General features: G+C 24.2%; 1 protein-coding gene across 2 annotated transcripts in view; it reads left to right on the top strand.

Annotated features, from left to right (window-relative positions):
* Nucleotides 1–21,110, top strand: part of LOC122858466 (hemicentin-1-like) — a 79,956-nt gene that overhangs the window by 22,645 nt on the left and 36,201 nt on the right. The window contains exon 1 of one of the 2 annotated variants that reach the window (XM_044161393.1): nt 19,575–19,793. The exons of the other annotated variant lie outside the window; for it this stretch is intronic. The gene's annotated coding sequence lies outside the window, so the exon portion shown is untranslated. Of the gene's footprint in view, nt 1–19,574; nt 19,794–21,110 lie in introns of those variants that run through there. 2 annotated transcript variants of the gene reach the window in all.

Raw genomic sequence — 21,110 nt, 5'->3', positions numbered from 1 at the left:
AAGCTAGAATTTTGCAGTCGTAAACTCCTCATACTTATATCATTTAATCGTACTCTTTTCATTATCTCATCATTTTAATAAACTTTTAAATTGTATATACATAATAACACGTTAAACATCAGCAAACTCTAATGAATAATCTCATATAATTCAACTAAAATTATCTAGAATAAATTATTTTTAAAGCCCATCGACGTGCACTTTATAACACCAACAGTAATAAATATATTCAGTAACAAAGTAATTCTTCATCTTTATGCACCTTGGTTAAAAATGTATGGACAGTGTTTTTTTTTTTCATTTTTTTTATTCTCATCAGTGTAAATTTTTATTTTTCATTTATTCATTGTTTTTTGTGTGTGTTATTTTTTTCTTTTTTGAGACAAGAGAAAAATTACAAATTCAAATCAATCTCGTTATATACTGACGTTGAAAGAAGCTCAGAGTGTGATGTTGACGATGTATATACGTGTTCAATAATCAAATTTGTTAGTGCAGACGATGCAAGAGTACCAGTGTTCACACTGATGAATAAAGTGAAAATTGTTATATCCATACAGCTTCAATCTCATAACAGCCCTTGGACATGCTTAGTGGCGTAAATAAACAAAGACTGTATTACTACACAAACCCCTATATAAACAAAGAAAAATTTTAAAGAAAGTTTTCATTATTATTATTATTTTTTTTTTATTAATTTATTTTCAGATTATTTATCAATGAAAATAATTGATATTGTAATTAATTAATTGAATACAAATACTCCGAGTTAATTCCATTTATTTATTTATTTATTTAATAGCAGAAATAAGTCAATAAAAAAAATCACAGTAAAGATTTAATAAATAAAAATTAGTTAATGAAAAATAATAATAATAATAATATCATTGAAAGTAAATAAATTGAACAAAAATCAAAATATAAAATCGTATAACCTCTGACACCATTATCGGTAACCACACACAGCATTAGAAACGAATTGCAATATATACGTAGAGAGAAAAAGAGGGTGCAGCTTAATTGGTCTTTCGTTCTATCAAGCTCGACATCGAAGTGCTCTTTCGTGCAGCATGCGAGTGAGTACTATTTCACGGTACGTTGTCTCGTCACTTGAACCCACATAACTTTTTATTTTTATATTTATTTATTTTATTTTCAATCCATTTTCTATTTATATTTTTTTTTTTTTTTCTTTTTTCAAATCTCAATATACACAGCCTATTTAAAAAATAGATTAAATTTTTTTTTTTAGTCAATCAAATATTGCATTTGCTGATAAAAAATATATTTTTAAACTATATATTTGCATGTAGAAATATTATAGATATATTTTTACAAAGTAAATACGTGTGTACGCGGGTATATATGTAAAAAAATAAAAATAAATAATAATTACTGGTCGATAAAAATATATTAAAAAAAAAAAAAAGCCAGAAGGCCTGTCAAAGCCCATTCACTGTGAATGAGCCGAGGTTAATCGAGAATACGATACTCAATGAATTCAGAAAAATGCATATATTGTACTATGCAAGAGGGAGAGTATGTCGATAAAATTTATATACGCTTGGATGATCAAAAAGTGCTTGGTGCAGCGAAGTTATCTTTATTCATCAGCTTGTATTTTTTTTTTTTTTTTTTTATTATGATTATCATTGTAAAACTTCAACAGATAACTTTTTTCTAACATAAAAATTTTATTGAGTTCATTACATACTAATTTTGTATTTTTCATTGTCTATAAAAAAATGGTATTTAAAAAATTATGAATTTTTAGAGTTATTAAGAATTAATAAAATTAAATTTTACTCATATTAATTTATTCTTGACATTATTTTGATAATTTTAAACTCGAATTACATTAAAAATATGTATATTTAATATTGATATTTAAAAAATAGGGCAGGGTATATTTAAGACAGACAATAGAAAATTTGAATTATTAAAAAAATTATTCTTGCAAATGTTATTTAAACCTAACTGAAAATAGTGATCTTTGTGGCTGTATAAAATGTATATTTAAAATTTCATAACACCACTGTAAAATTGATAAAATATTTCTATAGATAGTAACAAAAGCTTTTACCTGAAAATTCATATGACAGATATTTTTTTTAAGAGCCATTTGCAAAATGTTAAAAACAGAAATGGAATATATTATTTTAGCTTAAATATTAATTATCATGTATTTTAAAATAATATACATTTTTAACAACAATAACAAAAATAGTATCTATTTATTATTTATTTCAAGACCAGAAAAAAAAATGTCAATTGAAATCTAAACATGTATTATTTTTATAAAAAATATTTCCATAACAAACATACCTCATATGCAAAGTGTGATCTTTTTCTTTGCATCTTTGTATGAACAATATTCCCAATGGTAATCTACGTGATACTTTTCACCGCTTTGAATATCAAAACTAGGTCAAAAAAATAATATAATTTCCGTGGATGCATATAAATATATGTTGGATGAACAAAAAAATAAAAATACAATAAAAAATATTATGATAATGTCGAGCTAACAAGGTTGAGGCACAATTTTAATTGGAATATTTTTCACCACAGTCATACAAATTTCTCTCTACTGTCGATGAAAAAATTAAATACAAAATATTTGTGTATTTTTTCATGAAAAAACTCTACCTCTATTTTTTTTTTTTAATCTTATTTCTAAGAAAAAAATTGTCAGGCTTCATTGTACACAATTAAATAGTATATAACACTATAGTTAAAAACCACTGTCACTATTTGGCTCTTCATTACATAACGGAAACTTTAACAATTGTTAATAATGTTAACTGAATGAAAAAAACTGTTGCGCAGTAGAGTAATGCATAAACTTTGTCAAAAATAAAATATCAAAATAGTACAGAAATAAAAAAACATATACATCACACACTGAAATAAAAGACTGTGCCATTTTTTTATATTTCAAGAGAGAATAAAAATAGTTTACTATTGCTATAACAATGCTAAATCAGCTTAATTTTTTTTTTCATTCAGCTCTTAAAAAAAAAATAAATATATATTTATATTTGACTGCGTTTGAATTATTAAATATATTTAAATAGCAATTCATTTTTTTTTTTTTCATCAAAATTATAATTACAGTATAGAAGAGTAGTATTGAAGTAAAAAAAATACATTGAAAAATCTCGTTGAGATACAACTCAGTGTGATATGAAATTCAAATGGAAAAAAATATATACATGCGTGAGTATATGTGGTTTTTTCATTCGCTCACTTCAACAGTACTTAAACTTGAGTTTTTAACACAAAGACATGGCAATATGTGTGTACTTGTGCAACTACGAAAAATAGTTATGTGGATGAAAGCGAGTCACTTTTCTGGAGTAGGATTAAAAAAAAAGCGAGGTTAACCAAACCCCTGAGGTGATGTGTTCGTGAAAAAAAATATTCACTAACAAAAATGAAGCAAGTTTTTTTTTTTTTTTTATTTTTTTCAACTTGTCTTTTTCTTTTAACCTTCACATAGTTAAAAAGAAAAATTTTGTTTACTTTAATTATCACTTTTAATTATATTTTTTAAATAATAATAATAATAATAATTGTAGCTTGAATTTTTTTTTTTTTTTAATGTACTTTTACATTTTTATACGAGTTTTTATATTAATTTTTTAAATATTTTTTCACAAAAACTTGGTCACTTTTATTTATTTATTTATTTATTTTTAGTAAAAAGAAAAAAAAAGTAAATAATAATAACAATTTCATTGAAAATCATAATAATTGCTTAATGCAGTTTTGAAATGAGGTAAAAAAAAAAAATGAGGTCATTACTTTGGACGATTTTAAGATATGAGTTTTTTTTACTTGCTAAATATATATATGAGGATAATGTATATAACCGCGATAAAATGACACGCTATCAAGTAAAAACACTCTGAAGTTGTCTACAAAATTTTTTGGTATAATGGCGTAGAGTGTATTATGGAGAAAATATACAGTGCATCATCAACAGATAAGCTACTTAGGATGGTCTTCTTATATACGAATGTCCCTCTTACAATCTCTAATATTCGCCTTGGTTATTTTTATTTTACCCCGCTCATTCCATCGCTTAATTTTTTTCCTTTTTTTTTTATTTTTTTATCTTTTACTTCTTGATTCATGTTTTTATCCCATCTTTTCAAACACATAAGACCCCTTTCTTCTTCTCATTTTCATCATTCTCATCATTCTTATAATCATCTTGGTCTTATTCTACTGTAAAATAATGTCGACCAAGTGAAAAGTATTAAGCCTCAGGCTCAAGCCGCTTGGCAACTTCAGATTACGCAAGTTCAAACTCTCTACCACCAAAGAACGGTGGTTAAACATCAAGTGTATATATTTTTCTTTTTTCATTTCCTTTTTATATTCTCTCTTTTTTTTTTTTCCTTTTTTTTTGCTACTGTCTATTTCCATTTGCAATTCATTTAGACTGTATGCAACACTGATTTTAATCCTCACCCATCAGTTTGTTAGTGCCACGAGAGTGATATTCAGATCGTTGAATGAAAAACCAAAAAAATAAAATGATTTTTTTTTAAAAACTAAACACAAAATATATGCAAAGAAAAAAAAATAAAAAATTTTATTTTAATATAAACCGTAAATATTAAAAATCAATAAAAAATTTAAAATCATAAATTTGCTATTATTATTATCATCATTATCATTGATATTAAGCTGTATATATTTGAATTTTGAAGTAACCTCAAATGTATACAAATGTATATAAGCAAAAGTTATGAATTGATGTAAAATTGCCGGAACATATAATAGTGAAGAAGACATGTGTGTTACTGAGAAAGGAAGGAAAATGATGTATATAGTAGAATCGCACAGAAAATTGCAATCCAAATTACTCGAAAGTCTTGGTGCAACAGTATGTGATGACATGAAGTCTTGCACATCTTGAATCTAAGTTAACATACATGACATAGCTTAGTTCTAAGAAGGTCACATTAACGTACAACCAATTCTCATTCCGTCAAATATATATGGTGTTTGTAATGCATGACGTTGAAAATGTTTCAACATATACACGTAAACACATACACACATATATATAAATACTATATTAAATAGAAAGATGTTGATATATTCTAAGCTGTCGTAAAATACCAAGTGAAACAAACTATATACAAACCATGGTTATATTAATTGTGTTGAAAGATATACGAAGGGTGAGTTTGTCTCTACAAACATTACGACTTGAAATTGTGAAAAAGACAAAGACAAAAAATAGTAAGAGATAGAAATTTAGCTTTCTCATTGTTTAAATGGGCTGGTCTTGCTATACTAGACAAGGTGACATCAAATTATTGCAAACAATTACGTTTAATGAGAAGCTTAATGGTGATGGTCGACTCGTTGATAACACACAAGAAGGGTGTGAACATTGATGCAAATGCACCAATTGACAAACAAAGTATATTACAAACTTTCAATTATACATATTTTTTAATTTATTTATATATCATTGGACAAAGTTTAACAGCTTTCATACAAGTGTTGATATTAAACAAAGTTTTTGAAACTTGATATTAAATTTATTAAAAGTTCAATTGTCTTTAAGTTATATATATGACTAAGAATAATATATATTTTTGAGATTAAAATGAATATAAAAAATTGTCAATTGTCAATTGTTTAATTTATTACAAAAGTTGTAAAATGTATTTCTTAAGCTGGTTGTTCAAGTGAAAGATTAAAAGTGCTTTTTCAATTGAAGAATGCTTCACAGCATTCTTGAAGATGATGAAGCTTCAATTGGTATCATAAACTGATGCTAACATTATTTTTATTATATTTTTTTTTTTTTTTGTATTTATTGTCTCTTTGTTTGTTTGTATCACATCACGTATCCAAGAGTTAAAATCTTCAACTTTTCAAACTGTGATATTCTTCTTACGATTTCTTTAGAATGATTAAAAGATTTTATTACAAAATTTTTTTAAGTTATCAACAATAATATTGTCTACATGGATTTTTTAAATTATTATTAATTTTTTTTATTAGTCATTTATGCCAATGACCCGAGAAGAGGACCCAATGTGATCATAACACAGCTCAAATGAAGTCTGTTAATGCTCGTAGATATGGTGCTCTCTTTTATGGTTAAGGTCGTACGATTATGGCTTTCTATAACCTGCTCTACATTTTAATCTCTCCCCAAAGTACAAAAAATATATTTAAAATAAAATGTTAAAATGATATTGAAATAATATTTAAACCAAATAATTAACATATGTTGAATTGATCTTTTTTTATTTATCAATATTTTCTAGAACAATTGAAAGACTAATGCAAATTTTATCTAAAAATAATTTGTAAAAATGAAAACAATCAATATTTATTTTTCATAATTAACATGTTAACTGATCCAAAGTTGGAGTGGAAAATAAAAACTGTAAATCTTTGACAGCATGTGTATCTTTTTTTTTTTTTATTTTATTTTTTTGATATAATTTGATGGAATTTACACAGCAACATGATCATTAATCATTTGTCACCAGTACTTGATGGCATATTTTGTTTTTAAAATATTTTTTTTTTTTATATATTTTTCAATTTTATGCATCAAAAGTCTCGTATACATTGTTATATCTATCTATATTTTCATCATACAAAATCGAAGTACAAGTTGTTATTTAAAAAATGCGCAAGCGCAATCTGAAAAACTGTTGTTGTCTTTCTCACTTTTGACCGACTTTTTTTTTTATTTTTCTATCTGGTATATACACAGATGGATCTATAAGAGGATGAGTTTAAAAAAATATCAAGTTGATTAATTACAATAGTGCATTGTGCATGTGTATATGTGTAAATGACTGACACTGTGAGTATGGTTAAAAAAAATTTCAAACATGAATTACATATTGAGTGGTTATATACATTGTAGTGTTTGTAATTCTTATGAACACGACAAGCTGCGTAACTCAATCACGTTCATATGAAAATTAAATATACAATACACGCTCGTTCAATTAATTATTTTTGATTTAGAAAAAATAAAAAATTATCATTTCTCAATCAGTCATTAAATTTTTATATGAAAATATTATCTAACGTGATTTACTTACAGAAAAAAAATAATTATCAATCGTTGAATGATCAATTCAGATTGAAGTTGAAATATTTAAAAAAAAACTAATTTAAAATTTATCATAGACTTTGTCCTTTATTTTTTATTTTACTAAAATTTTTTTAAATAAATAAATTTTGAATGAAATAAACAAAATAAAAAATCATTTATAATAAATATATTTTTTCAATGGATTATATTTTTTTTTTCTTATAAAATCATTGAGAAATATAAAACTTTGCATAAACGAATATTTTTTTTTATGTCAGATACTCAGATTGTTAAATGTATTTTAATATTCTATGATGTTTCATGAAATATGCATACAAATAAACATTTTTACATTTTTATTCACTCCACTATACATGAAAATTTTAAGTATAAATACTTACAATATTATATTTCATACTTTTCTTGTAATATTGCAACACAAAACACCTGATGCTAAGATATTTGAGATGGTTGTCTCCACACTCACAATAAAGATAGATGAAAGTTAAAAAAGTATTTGATTAAAAAAAATAAAAAATAACAACTCTAGGTATCGTGAAACTATATTATTATTATTATTTTTTCTTTAATTATTTTGCATGTATACTTATTGAGTTGAGAATCTTACACAACAGCTATCTTGACTTTGTCTTGCCTGCTTTTTGGTTTTTATTATTATCCGCTTAATTTTTTTTTTTTTCCACGTTGAAGATTTTCTTTGAAGCAACTTTTTTATTAATTTTATAATAAGCACAAAGCTACGTTAATTTTTGATCAATAATGCTTCGACATGTTTGACCTCATCAACAAAGTAATTTTTATTATAGTGACATAAAAATATATAATCAAATTATTGTTATTTTAATTTAAAATAGATTCCATTTTTTTTTTAACTTTACATTGTTTTAAAAATTTAAAGTGCAAATTAAATATTGTATAGTGGTTATAATTTTAGATCAATTTATTTTTATTTTTTTGGTTATAAATACAAATATTGTATATTCAATTGATGACACATATCAAGTTTATCTTAATTAATTTCTCGTTGAAATTACAAAAATAAAATACAGTAATTTGATTATTACACAGTGATGATCAAAAAAAGTTAAATATAGTAGTATAAGCCGATGAAATTAAATGAAAAATCGAAAAATTTAATTGAAATTTAATGAAATTAAAAAAACTGAATTTTCATTCGATTTAATTTTCAACAAAATCATTCAACTGAATATATTTTTAGATAAAAATTGATCGTTCACTCATGTATATATTTTAATAAAAATATTTATTAATAATTGATAATAAAATTATTTAAATTAATTTTTTTATCGTTTGTTTGTAAAAAAAAAATATTATATTGGCTAAAAATTGAAATTAAATTAAAGACAGAGTTCCTGCATTTACACTAAAGCCAAATGCAATTTACGAACAATTTTTCTCACTTTGTGATGATGCATCGCACATATTATGGGTTTGAAAAGTTTTCTGGCACCCTGGCATTTTAGGGAATATTTTATTATTATTATTATTTCAACGATGGATTTTCTGTATATACAGTAAATGGATTCAACAAAGTGACTCACAGTCTGCTTTCCAATCTACTTCATTTATTTCAAGCGTACGCAATCAACCCACCTGTAGTGTGTCCATATACGGACGTAATAATTTTTTTTTTTCTTATTCGCTTTATTTCACGGTTATTTTTTTTTTTTAAACTTTATTTTATTATTCTATTTTTTTTCTCGGTGTTTTTATTTTGCAGCGTATTTTAAAATAAAAAAAAATTGGTCTTTCTAAATAAATAAATATATTACACATTTTTATTGTAAGCTCTAATTATTGAGCTTTTAAAATTTAAGAAAAATAGATGAAAAAAAAATGTCTGTAAACTGTTATTATTTACAAAAGTAATTGAAAAAATCAATTTCGTTTATTATTCAGTTTTCTATTAGGCGACATCAAATCACTCCGAGTTCGTCAAAGCTAGACTGACTTCGATAGTTACAATAAAATATAAGAGTGTAAAAAATAAAAGACAAAGAGAGAAAAAGTCTACTATGAAATCACACAAAACTCCGCATCTCTTTGCCAAGAATAAAGACTCATTCATCTTATTTTTATCTTTCTTAAATCTTACTTAATGCATGTTGTATATACAATTTCTTTTTCTACTTATTATTTCAATTTTTAAATATTTTTTTTTATCAAGCTTTGATTTTTTCTCTTCTTTTCTTTTCTTGTAATTTTTATTTCCAATAAGTTATGTAACATGATACATAAATACACATATTTTTATTTCCAAACTGGCTGACTTTAAAACTGTTATACTACTTGAATTTTGAACAACTCGTAACTACAATTATAATATATTTTAAATTATACGGTAATTTTAATTTTTTTATTTCTTTGCTCTTAATATCATAGACAGATTGTCCAATATCTATTTGATAGTAATATAAGAGCATGCTGTAAAGAGAGACTTGGTATCTTTACAGTATGTAAGCTCTCTTTTGGACTTCATAACCTTGTGTGGCTGGCCAAGTTTAACAGCTGCAATTTTATAGCTCGGTTACTTGTAAGCTTCAAAGAGATTATTATTATTATCACTATTATAACTATATACTATAATATTTATATTCAAAATCTATATACATCGTTTATACATAGCATAATGTTATAATAATTTTATTTTATCAGTAAATAATAAATATCAATATTACTATTATTTTTTATTATTTATTTTTTTTGTATTTCATAGTTTTCAACTGTTGGTTTTTGAAATAATATGTATATTTATGGATTTTAGTTCTTTGGTAAATATTATGCTTTTGCTTCATTGGTGAATTCTGTTTCATTTGGCTTTCTTGTTGAACTTGAAGAAAATTCAATTGCAAACATCTGTTTCATATCTAAAATATATATTCGGAATTTCAGTGTAATTATATCTATATGGGGCAAATAAAACTCGTCTTTGAGTCTATTCATCCATAAATTTTCGGACATTTGTATTATTATTATTCAAATATCTATCAATCCTTATTTATAACTTTGTATATTGTAGCTTGAATAAAAAAGAAATAATTAAAAATATTCTACCAAGTTTGATAAATAAATAGAAAAAAAGACTCTTTATTATTTTTTTGTTTATAGATATTTGAAAAAAAAATATATTTATGTTTTTTTTTATCTGAAAGAATAGCAATTAAAATAATAATAATATTTTTTCTTTTATATATCATAGTCACAATCTTGCGGTTAGCTTCTTTCTCGTATGATCATAAATAGTTTAAAGAGGTTCAACCTTCAAGTACCTATACATTAAAAGTTAACCTCTTACAAAGACTATCATGATAATCATCGTGATTCATACATTTATAGCGTGCTTTGTAACCGTAAACACCCCAATGTTTCCTTTCAACGAATTGAAATTTATTGAAAGCATTGCAATTCATTGTCTCTATGACCACCCACTTGTGGGTGATTTTTGGTGAGTGATGAAAAAAAACAACAACAGCAACAACAAACTACTTTCATAGTTTATATGACATTGTAGCTGTTTGTTATACAAATTTCCGTTTCATAAATCTAACTTTTCCGTCACATCGACACTATTTATACGCTCCTTGGCTAAATATAACTGTGAATTCATCTCTTCAAAGCTTAATATATTATTGTATTCATTGATTAATTCGTAGACTCTTTATTCATTTGTATTTTGCAATTTTTAAACATATCGTTTGTTCGCATCTATAAATTTTTTTTTCCCCTTTTGAGCTATTTAAAAAATCAGAGCTATTTTATCAAGTGTTTTATCAACAATTTATTTGACTTTTAATTTTAAATGAAACAATACAATTTCACCTGTTTTTTCTTCTTTGTTTTCATCATTTTTTACAGTTTTTTTTTTGTTTTTTTTCTACTACTAAAAATGCCAGAGACTTTATTTTATTTAAACTTTCGTTCCAAGCAATACACTCAACTGCCTTCAAAAATTGTTCAAAGGCATTCCATGAATATGTGTTTTTTTTTCTATCACCTGTGATTGTACTCAAGAGTGTTTGTATCACTGTGCAAAGAATACGAAAAAAATAAATATAAAAAAAAAAAGAAGCTGGGTAGCTGCGGGGTTTACATTCTACACTATTTTGTGATTTTTTTTTCTTTTCTCTTTAGATGTTATTTTATTTTTAGAAATATAGTTTTTCTACGCAAAATACTTGTGATTGTATTGAAGCTTGAATATATATGTACACATTTACACATGCGCAAATTTTTTCAAATGAAATTGCTAAGCACAGGAGATGAAAAAATAAACAAAGAAAAAAAAATTACAAAGAAGAAACGAAAAAAAAAATATATTATATATACACGTAAATTTGTGTCTTGCTCGTATCAAATACCTTGACAAAAATCTTTTGATCTTTCATCACATTTGTTCAGGGTGAATAACTTTTTAATATGTCAATGTTTGAATCAAATTTATATTCAAATAATAACACCAAAAAATCAACAAAAATAATATTCATGTAAGCATTTTATTACTGCATGATCGTTCATAACGATGAATCATATTGGCAAAAAAGTTTTGTTTGTTTTTTTTTATGACCATTTTTTGGCACAGTCATAGAAAATAGAGTATTCCAGTATTCCATCCATAATCTTATAATCTTTGGGTGCGATTTAAACTGGTATATTTTATCGCTTTCGAATTATGATAAAGAGGCAAAAACTCCAGTGCCAACTATTCACCTGTGGGAATTCTCATTTTTCTTTTTCCACTTTTCAACTCATTTTTTGCTCATTTTTAGTATTCTCTTTTAGTTTTTTTTTTTTTTTTTTATATAAACCATACATCAGTATTCTTTTGTATAACTTTTTTTAAATATCGTTGAATTTAATAGTTTTGCTGAGTATAAAAAATGGAAAATTATTTCAACACACCTTTCAACGTTAATTGACGGATATTTCAAATTAATTCAATGAAATTATAAATAGTAAAATATCTATTAGATGAAAATTCGGGTGAATGAATTGGTTGTATATGGACAGTAAAATAATGATAATAGAATGGATATTAATCCAATAGAGATGAGTGAAAGTGAGGAAGTAGATTAATAAAAGACAAGAAGATGGTAAAATAGAAGAAGAAGAAAAAGAGAAGAGAATTGGTGGTCGGTATGTAAAGGAGTTTGAGTTTGCTTGCCCAGCACCCAACACTGAAAATGGTAGGAAGCAATTAATAACTTTGTCGTGGCAGGTAGGCAGGCTTGGTACCTTGCTACGTTGCAATAATTACGACGTCACGCCTTCTGACCAACCTAATTAACTAATGTTACGTTACGTCTCTTGTCCTCTCTTCGTTCACAATTATATATCTCATACTCTATAGTCTCTTAATTTGCCTTTATTAATATATTTTTCTTTATTTTTTTTTTTTTTTCGTTAACAAAATTTTGTAAATTTTTTACTTATGAAAATATTTTCTCAAGCATCATGAGTTTAATTTGCACTGGTTATTTTTTTTTTTTTATTTCTTTTTTCATTTTGTTCTTGAAAATTCAGGTAAATATCTCATCTAACAAAAAAGATGATTTTATATTTCACGCTTAACGAACAGTAAATTAATTTCAGTCATATGTTTTGTATTTTTTTTTTTAGTTCTTATACAATTTGTGGATGTTGCAGTATTTTATAATGTAATTTTTTATTCTTAGCCAGTGATAATTATAAAATATAAAAAAATTATAATTAATTTACGTGTAAAATAATATTCAAGTATTTTTTTTTTTAAATTGATATAATTATTTTAAAATTTTTATACATTGAATGTTCGTGATGTAATTCTGTTATTTTAAATTTTGCTGGGTGTGTTTTTATTTTTTTTGATAAAAGCATTCGTTGTAAATTAGCCAAAGTAGAAAAAAAAAAAAAAAAAAGACAAAAATAGTTAAATAATAAAAAATGGAAGAAAACACTTGGAAAATGTTACATCTTGAATGTCCACGTTCGTTGAAAATGAAGCAAGAGATTTCGTTCATAGATCAATTGACCCAAAGTTTTACTCCGAAAACGTGACTTACGTGCGAGTGTGATGCTACATTTGTGATACAAAATTTAAAAGAAAAAAAAAAAACATTAAATAATCATGATGACAAAAAAATTATCCAATTAAAATAAAACATTTATTTTAAAATATATTTGTTTGTAAAAAATAAATAAATAATAAAAAACTCGAGTAAAAGATAAAAAATTAATTAAACTCAAATCCAATTATTATATGAAACATATTTATTTATTTTTTTTTGTTTAAATTATTCATTCATGCATATTGTCACAATCGTGGTGATGTGAAATTCGCACTAAAATAGATCAGTATCACATTTGAAAATTAAACGACAGACATTTTATGAATAAGCAAATATGCAAGAGGTATTTATAAAAAAAAAAAAAAAAACTATTAAATCAAACGAAAGAAACTTGATGTTGAAAGGAAAATTATTACCACGTTGACAGTATATACCATTCATAAAGATTGAGAAGATGATGAAAATTTTGTTGAGCAAGTATTTCCTTAAAATCTTTACTTAATTAAGCACTTGTTACTATATGTTTGCGCTATAAATTTTGTGATTTAATATCAAAGTCTTTGATCTATAATCAACACACGATGTTTAAAAAGAAAAATCAAACTTTTTATATATAAATTGAAAAGTTTGTTAATGATTTGCGAATGATCAAATAGATTTTATTTTTATCAGTAATATTATACTTGTTATAAGACTAAAAATAATGACAAATTTTGCAAACAAATTAACTTGAAAATAATAATAACAATCATGAAACAGTATGAATATATATTTAGAAGATATATAACTGTTGATAACAACAAAGTTAACGACAATGAAAATCGCAGAGGTTGATTAACGACAGGCGTTATCGAATAACAGCCACACAGAGTACCACAAAAGCACGATTTGGACTATGGTTCTGAGATGTGTTTGAATATATACTAGTGTATTTTGTATGTACTCTGTTTGTGTCAATGACTTGTATGTATATATATATGTGTGTGTGTGTGTGGTTACCATATCTACTGTAGCTGACCACAGACTTTGGAGTTTCACTAACTAGATTCGCGAGTTCGAAGCTCTCCGACTCTCGATTTGATTGTCCTGTATTTCAGATCTCAAAACCACCTAAAACCATTCGACGATAGAGTCAAAGTACTTGGAATTTATCATCCAGTATAAATTGCAATACTTTGAATTACTGACTTTTGTCTACAAACGGAAAATTAAATTATAAAAATAAAATTGTATTATTTTTTTATTTATTTTTATTTATATTATTATTTTATGATATGATTGTTTGTTTTATTAAAATAATTTGATTTATGTAAATTTAATTATGAATGTACAAAAAAAAAACTATGTATTATAACAATACAAATTGGACATTTTAATTTAAAATTTTTCTCATATAAACAACTGAATAAACTTTGAGCAAAGATTTTATTCACGTCTATTTATACTGAATAAAATTTAATTATCTACTAGATGTTTTTTTTTTTTTTATTTATATTATTTTTCAAAAATTAATTTTGCTATCTCCGCTTGGTAAGTTACTTCTACTGACTCGCGTAATACCGATTTAACAAACTGTATTTAAACATGTATGTATTTTTAGGTAAATACCATACACACATATATATAAAACACAAATAAAACCACACCAGTTGTAAATATATATATAACCGAGTCATTAAAAGTTTTTAGTATTAAATCAACTGTATTATATTCATGGTAACCTTTTGGATTAAACGCTAAAATGAGTGCATCTCTTCTCCAGAGTATTCTGTTGAAAATATTAAAATAAATAACAAAATAAAAATGATAATATAAAGATTCTGGTAAACAAAAACATTAAGGGTTAACATGGGGATTTACCAAGTTGCTTTATGAATCAAAAACAATGAACTATTGTTTTGTAAAATATTTTCATTTATAATTTACATGGTTTAATGAATTTTATAAATTTTATCGTATTCTGTTGTTAAAATTTAATGCTAAAAATATACTTTTAATTATTTCAAAATTCAATTAAATTATAAATGATATGTGGGTGAATAATTTATGGCATTGATATATATTGTGTGAAAATTGACAAGTCATCTTAATGATCAAAAATTTCGATACAATTTAAGCTCAAATCCTTGAGTTAATACAATATGAAACATATGTATAGACAGTGAATAAATAGCTTATCATAAATGTACCATTATGGCGTTGATTCACATGCGAATAATCCAATAATGTAAATTATGCACTTTAGGCAATTCTCTCTGATACTTGTATGCATCAATTTTCAAATGTATATATGATTAAAATTATTCAATAACTGAAATCATCGTTTGATTTAAGTTTTTCAAGTTTGACTCAATTTTGCTACAATTTATTTATTATGTTACTCAAGTAAACATGTGTTGACAAATAATTTTTTTTAGTATACTGTATATAGTTTTCTATTATAATGGTTTATTCACTTGATTAATTAATCAATAATTCACCTGTCAGCAGTTACAAGACTATATTTGTAGTCGGGTATATCAACTGAAATTCGAGAAAACGAACAATGAACACATTGAATATTGTGAATAATGAAGCTACTCGGTGTCTAAACGTATCTGTTTACCAAGTGAATCCTAACACGTCAAAATCCTAATTCACCTGATACAAAAATTCCATTATTGGGTAAACTAACGCGTTCAATTTGCGTTATATATATTCGCGTTTCTATGCCAACAATTTTCCCAAAAGCAAAGGAAACAAAAAAATAAGAAAATAATAAAAATAAAATACACAATCACTGGAATTTCATGAAACTAGAATGAAATTTATTCAAGATTTTAGTAAATTCTACAAATTTTATTTAAACTTTAATTTTCTCAATTGAAATAACAGATTTTATTAAGTTTTGAATTCACTTGATTTAAATACAAAAATAGGTAATAAAAAAACAACAGAAATTATAAAACAATTATAATTATTTGTCCTCACAAAATTTATTTCAATCGAAAATATTGTACACATAAAATTCATGTATGAGCAGCTCAATGTTTGTCGTCTCTTTCCACTACAATTCACTCAAATAATAACGAATTCAATTTAATGCTTATAGATATTATTACATTGGGTAATAATGTCAAATGGTAATGTACAAAACGTGATGTCGATTTATCCAACATATACAATTTATTCAATTGCCAAATATCAAATATCATTATGAATTTTATGCTATATTTATTTTGATATACATACACAACTTTGTGATTTGTTCTGGTTATTTTGAATATTATAACAAATTTAAATATGAAAATCAGTAGTAGTGAAACTAGTTATACATTATATGTTCAAAAGTGGTATAAATATATTTAAATAGTCAAGAATTTCAGCAGCTGGCTCTTGTGTCAATCGTTTGATTAAATATCATCATTATTAGCTAAATTAAATAATAATAATAGTAATAATAATTGCTATTGAATTATTAATTTTCCATCATCTCTCTGTACAAATTGCAATTATTGATTTTACAGTTAAAAATTTTATATTTAATTTTATCAATAAATAAATAATTATATTATAATCAATAAATTATAATACTAAAAAAATTTATATAAAATTGAAAATAAAGTTTTTATGTTACAATAATAATAATAATATTAATAAAAAAGTTTTTAAAATTAAAAATAATAAAAATATTTAAAAAAAAAAAAAAAAAAAACTTTAATACCAGTGTTGGAGTATGGTTTCTGGAAACGAAAGAAAAAATTTTTTTGAAATAGGAAAAATTTACCAACTCTCAATGGAGCACTTTAATTACGACTTTAAACAATGATATGTGTGTGTGGGTAGCTCCCAACGGGCACTAGGTATTTTACGGAATACTGAAAAAAAAAAAAAAATGGGTATAATAAAAAGTCAAACACTGGAATTTTATATGAAGAGAGAAAAAAAGAAAAAGTGATGGAAGTATGTCGAGCAATGACTCAGGGCTACATATCCTATCTTTTTAGTTTATGTAGACACAAACTATTGGATTCTCTCTTCATATAATCCTCAACCAGTTAAAGATTTGTCTTTATTTTTTGCAACCACTCGTCAACAAAGTTTATATATATGATTTAAAGTTTTAGTCATCTATATTTCAAGCTTGAAACCTTTTTTTTTTTTTTTTTTTGTTTTTTATGACAAGTCATGAGTCTTGTATTTACTGAATCATTTTTACCATTTTTATTTTGAAGTTTTAACTTGTTAAAAAACACTAATTGATATAAATTCAATTTTTTTTTCATCAATAATTTTAATTATTAAATTTTTTGTCATATTAAAAATAATATTCCATTAAATATTATTTTCGTCTGACTAAAACTTGAGTTATTCTACTTGAAAAATATTATTTAAAATTAATATAAACCATATTTAATTAATTAAAATAGAATAAATTAATTTAAGATCATTTGATAAACTGACCTAAATTTAAAAATTACTCAACTAATAAAATTTATTTTAAAAGAATTTAAAATTTATATTTATTTTTAAGTTATAAAAACAAAAAATTTATAGCCACTATCTAATATCTTAGTTTTTTTTATTTAAATTTTTTTTTTTTTAAACAATCATTATATTTATATTCATAGAATATTTTTTAACTTCCGTAATTTTTTACTGTTAAAATATTAGTCGTAAAAAAATAAATGAAAAAAATGGTGTTTTGCATTTTGGTCTTTAATCATTTTTAGCTGATTTTATTATTGGATGTTTCGACCAAAAGACATTTCAAGCTTGTGTGCATCTTGCTTGAAAGCATGCTTGATTGTAAGTGGATCCCAAGTCTCCATATTTATGGCTGTAGAGCTATATGCGCCCTAGTATCAGTATTATCAGTGATCTCGTATTTCACACCGCACGCCAGTCACTGCCAGACGTTATGGCGTCGCTTCGCTGTTTCACGGTTTAGAATAATTACAACTATTCTAACACACACACACACACAAATTATATTTATTGTATATACTTGTCTTATTTATTTTTTATTGTCAAAAAATTTACATACAATTGTTCAAATTTTTTAACAACCCATCATATAATTTTGACGTTAAAAATATTCAAGTTAAATCTTGAATAAAGTTATTTATATAAAGAAAATTGACAAAAGGCAATCGAATAGGAAATATAGTCAGCTCAGAAGAATCAATAAAGATATAGTATACCGTGCTTGCACAGTCAAGTTTATTTTTTTCTATTTGTTTGTTTGATTTTTATGTTTTTTTTTTCACCGACATCCGAAGTTGATCTATTTCCGGAGTACAGTTACGATCAACTTTGGTCTTCCTTGGGGTAAATTGAATTTTTCATTTTCTTTTTTTCCGTGATTTTGTTTGTTTTTTTTTTTTTTTTTTTTGTTTTCATCTTTTTGTGATTTGTGCGGATTGTTTTTTTTTTCTAGTTTCTATCAACGACTGAATTTACTTTCATTTAGTGTTCTCCAAGCGCTAAATCATCGTTGTTTTTGTTGAAAATTTAATTCTAAATTTTTTGTCTTCAATTTTTATAGTAACAAGTGCAACGAAAGATGACAAACTAACAAATTTGATGAGAAAAAAAAAAAATACCATCACTGCGACACGAAAGTAATTGAAATGCAATAATGTGTTTATTTTTTATTTTTTATATATTCTTTTTCATCACTGTGTGTATATATTTGCACAAGCAAAGAGTAATCAAGCCAATGCAATTATCAACTAAAATTTAAAAGTAGAAAAAAAAAAATTTAATAATAAATAAAAGTGATTAAAAAATAAAAAAAATAAAATTCAAATATTAATTTGGTTTTTATCTCTTTAATATAAAATAGGTAGATATACAATAAAAATACAAAACAATAGATTTGATCAAGCGTTATTTTGCAGTTATTACCATATTTCTTCCATCTTCTTTTTTTTTTTCAATTTTTGTTTCTCAAATTCGAGCATATTTAAATAGAATCACAAATGCAGAAAGTTTTATAAAACAAAAAAGAAAAAAAAAATAGTATTTTTACATTTAAAACAAATACTTAAGAAAAGAAAATTAAAAAAAAATAAATAAAAACGATCGTCTCTATGGATATCAATGTACTGTTATCGAAATTTTTTATATTAAAAAAATTTGCAATAATTACAAGTGAAAATTAGTAATTTCAAATAATTAATACACACTCTAATATTCTTCAATGAAAGTCAAGTAAAATGCAAATTACAAATTCGAAAAGAAAAAAAAAAAAGAATAAGAAAATAATAATACAGTGCGATTGTTTATTGTCGAATAAAATGAAACAGGTAGAGGATAGAGGGTTGGTTGGTTGGTCTAGTAAAACATTTGAGAAGGGGATGATAATACTCTGGTGGCAAAATCAGAAAGCTTGCTGGGGTTGGCCCATAAGAGTTCAGTCGCGGACAAACCGTCACGCAAGTTTCACCAATTTATTTAAACGCGAGTGTATATTAATTTTATCGTGAAATATTTCAATATAAAAATTAATTATCACAATGGATTGTATAAAAAAAAATTTCAATTAAATTGTTTAAATTTTTTTTCAATTTTATTTATTTTTTTAACTTTTTTTTGGTGATGAAAAATTTATTACAATATATTTAAATAAAATGGTAATTAAAAATGCAAAAAAAAATTTTTTTTTTTCGTTTTAAAAGCCTGATGTTAATCATCTTTATGGAATAATAATAACTTTGGGAATATTAAGTTTTTAATTTTATGTGTTTAGTTGTGAATATAATTTGAGTTTCAAATATTAATATTAATTTTTTTTTTTTTTTTTTTTGATATTTTAAATCTATATGGAAAGTGTCTTATATGGTAAAAGTAGTTGGTGGATTTAAAGTTTCATTGAATTTTAAACTTATGTTAAAATTAATTATTTAATTTTTAAGAGGTTGTGAATGAATTTATTATAACTATGTTTTTATTATAATTATATGAATTATTATAAATTTATTTTTCATATAGTTTTAAAAAAATAATAATGATGCTGATGATGGATTATTTGTGAAATAAATTTAAAAGTTAATTTACTGAAAAGGTAGTGAATGAACGGGTGGTAAATTCAATGAAGCAAAGGATCAAATTGCTCGAGTAAAGAATCAATGTATAGTATTACTCTCACGTTTTTATTTTAACGAAAAAAAAAAAAAACATTTTTGTATTTTATCATTAAACAACTTAAACTTACTTAAAACTTTAAAAAAATACCTGGTTAAAAAAAATTTAGAAAAAACAATATACAGCACTTTCTATCGATAGAAATTTTATACTACTTGCTGAGCAAACAAAGTCTTTTATTTTATTTGTTTATTGTTTCTTGTTGTATTGTTTTGATTTTTTTTTTTTCTTTTATTTTGGATTGATGCCATGTCTTTTCTGTTCTATGTGTTTTCAAGCATCACTTTACTAAAGAATAAAAAATACAATCGGTATTTCTAGAATTTCAAGTATTATTTTTTTACTTTTGATGTCCTAATTTTTTCTTTGTCTCCAAGCACTGTGTGTTTATCAAAAATAAAAAATATTATTATTGATAAAAATTGTTTAAAAAGTACTGGTATTTTTTGATATGCTCATGATTTTATGAATAATGACCGGTTGACACAATGCAATTGTGAGTGGCCGATAAATCTTTATCAAAATGATTAATTAATATTTTTCAGTGTTGCCTTTGGCACTGAAGTTTACGTACACCTACAACATGCTGAATATTTTTCAACATAACAATCATTATAATAATATAAATTTCCTAAAAAAAATAGTACAAAAAAAACAACAACAATTTTTATTTTCTAATTATTTTTTAGCATGATAAAATAATATATATATTTTAATTATTTTAATATTTTTTAAAATTTAAAAACTCTCGGTTATGATTTTTATTTTTAACTTAATTTATTCTCAACGTGTTCAGTGAAGTGTAA

Source organism: Aphidius gifuensis, linkage group LG1, assembly GCF_014905175.1.
Source record: "Aphidius gifuensis isolate YNYX2018 linkage group LG1, ASM1490517v1, whole genome shotgun sequence".
NCBI lineage: Eukaryota > Metazoa > Arthropoda > Insecta > Hymenoptera > Braconidae > Aphidius > Aphidius gifuensis.
The sequence above is the reverse complement of the archived record's forward strand: the minus strand, read 5'-3'. Positions and strand labels throughout refer to the sequence as shown.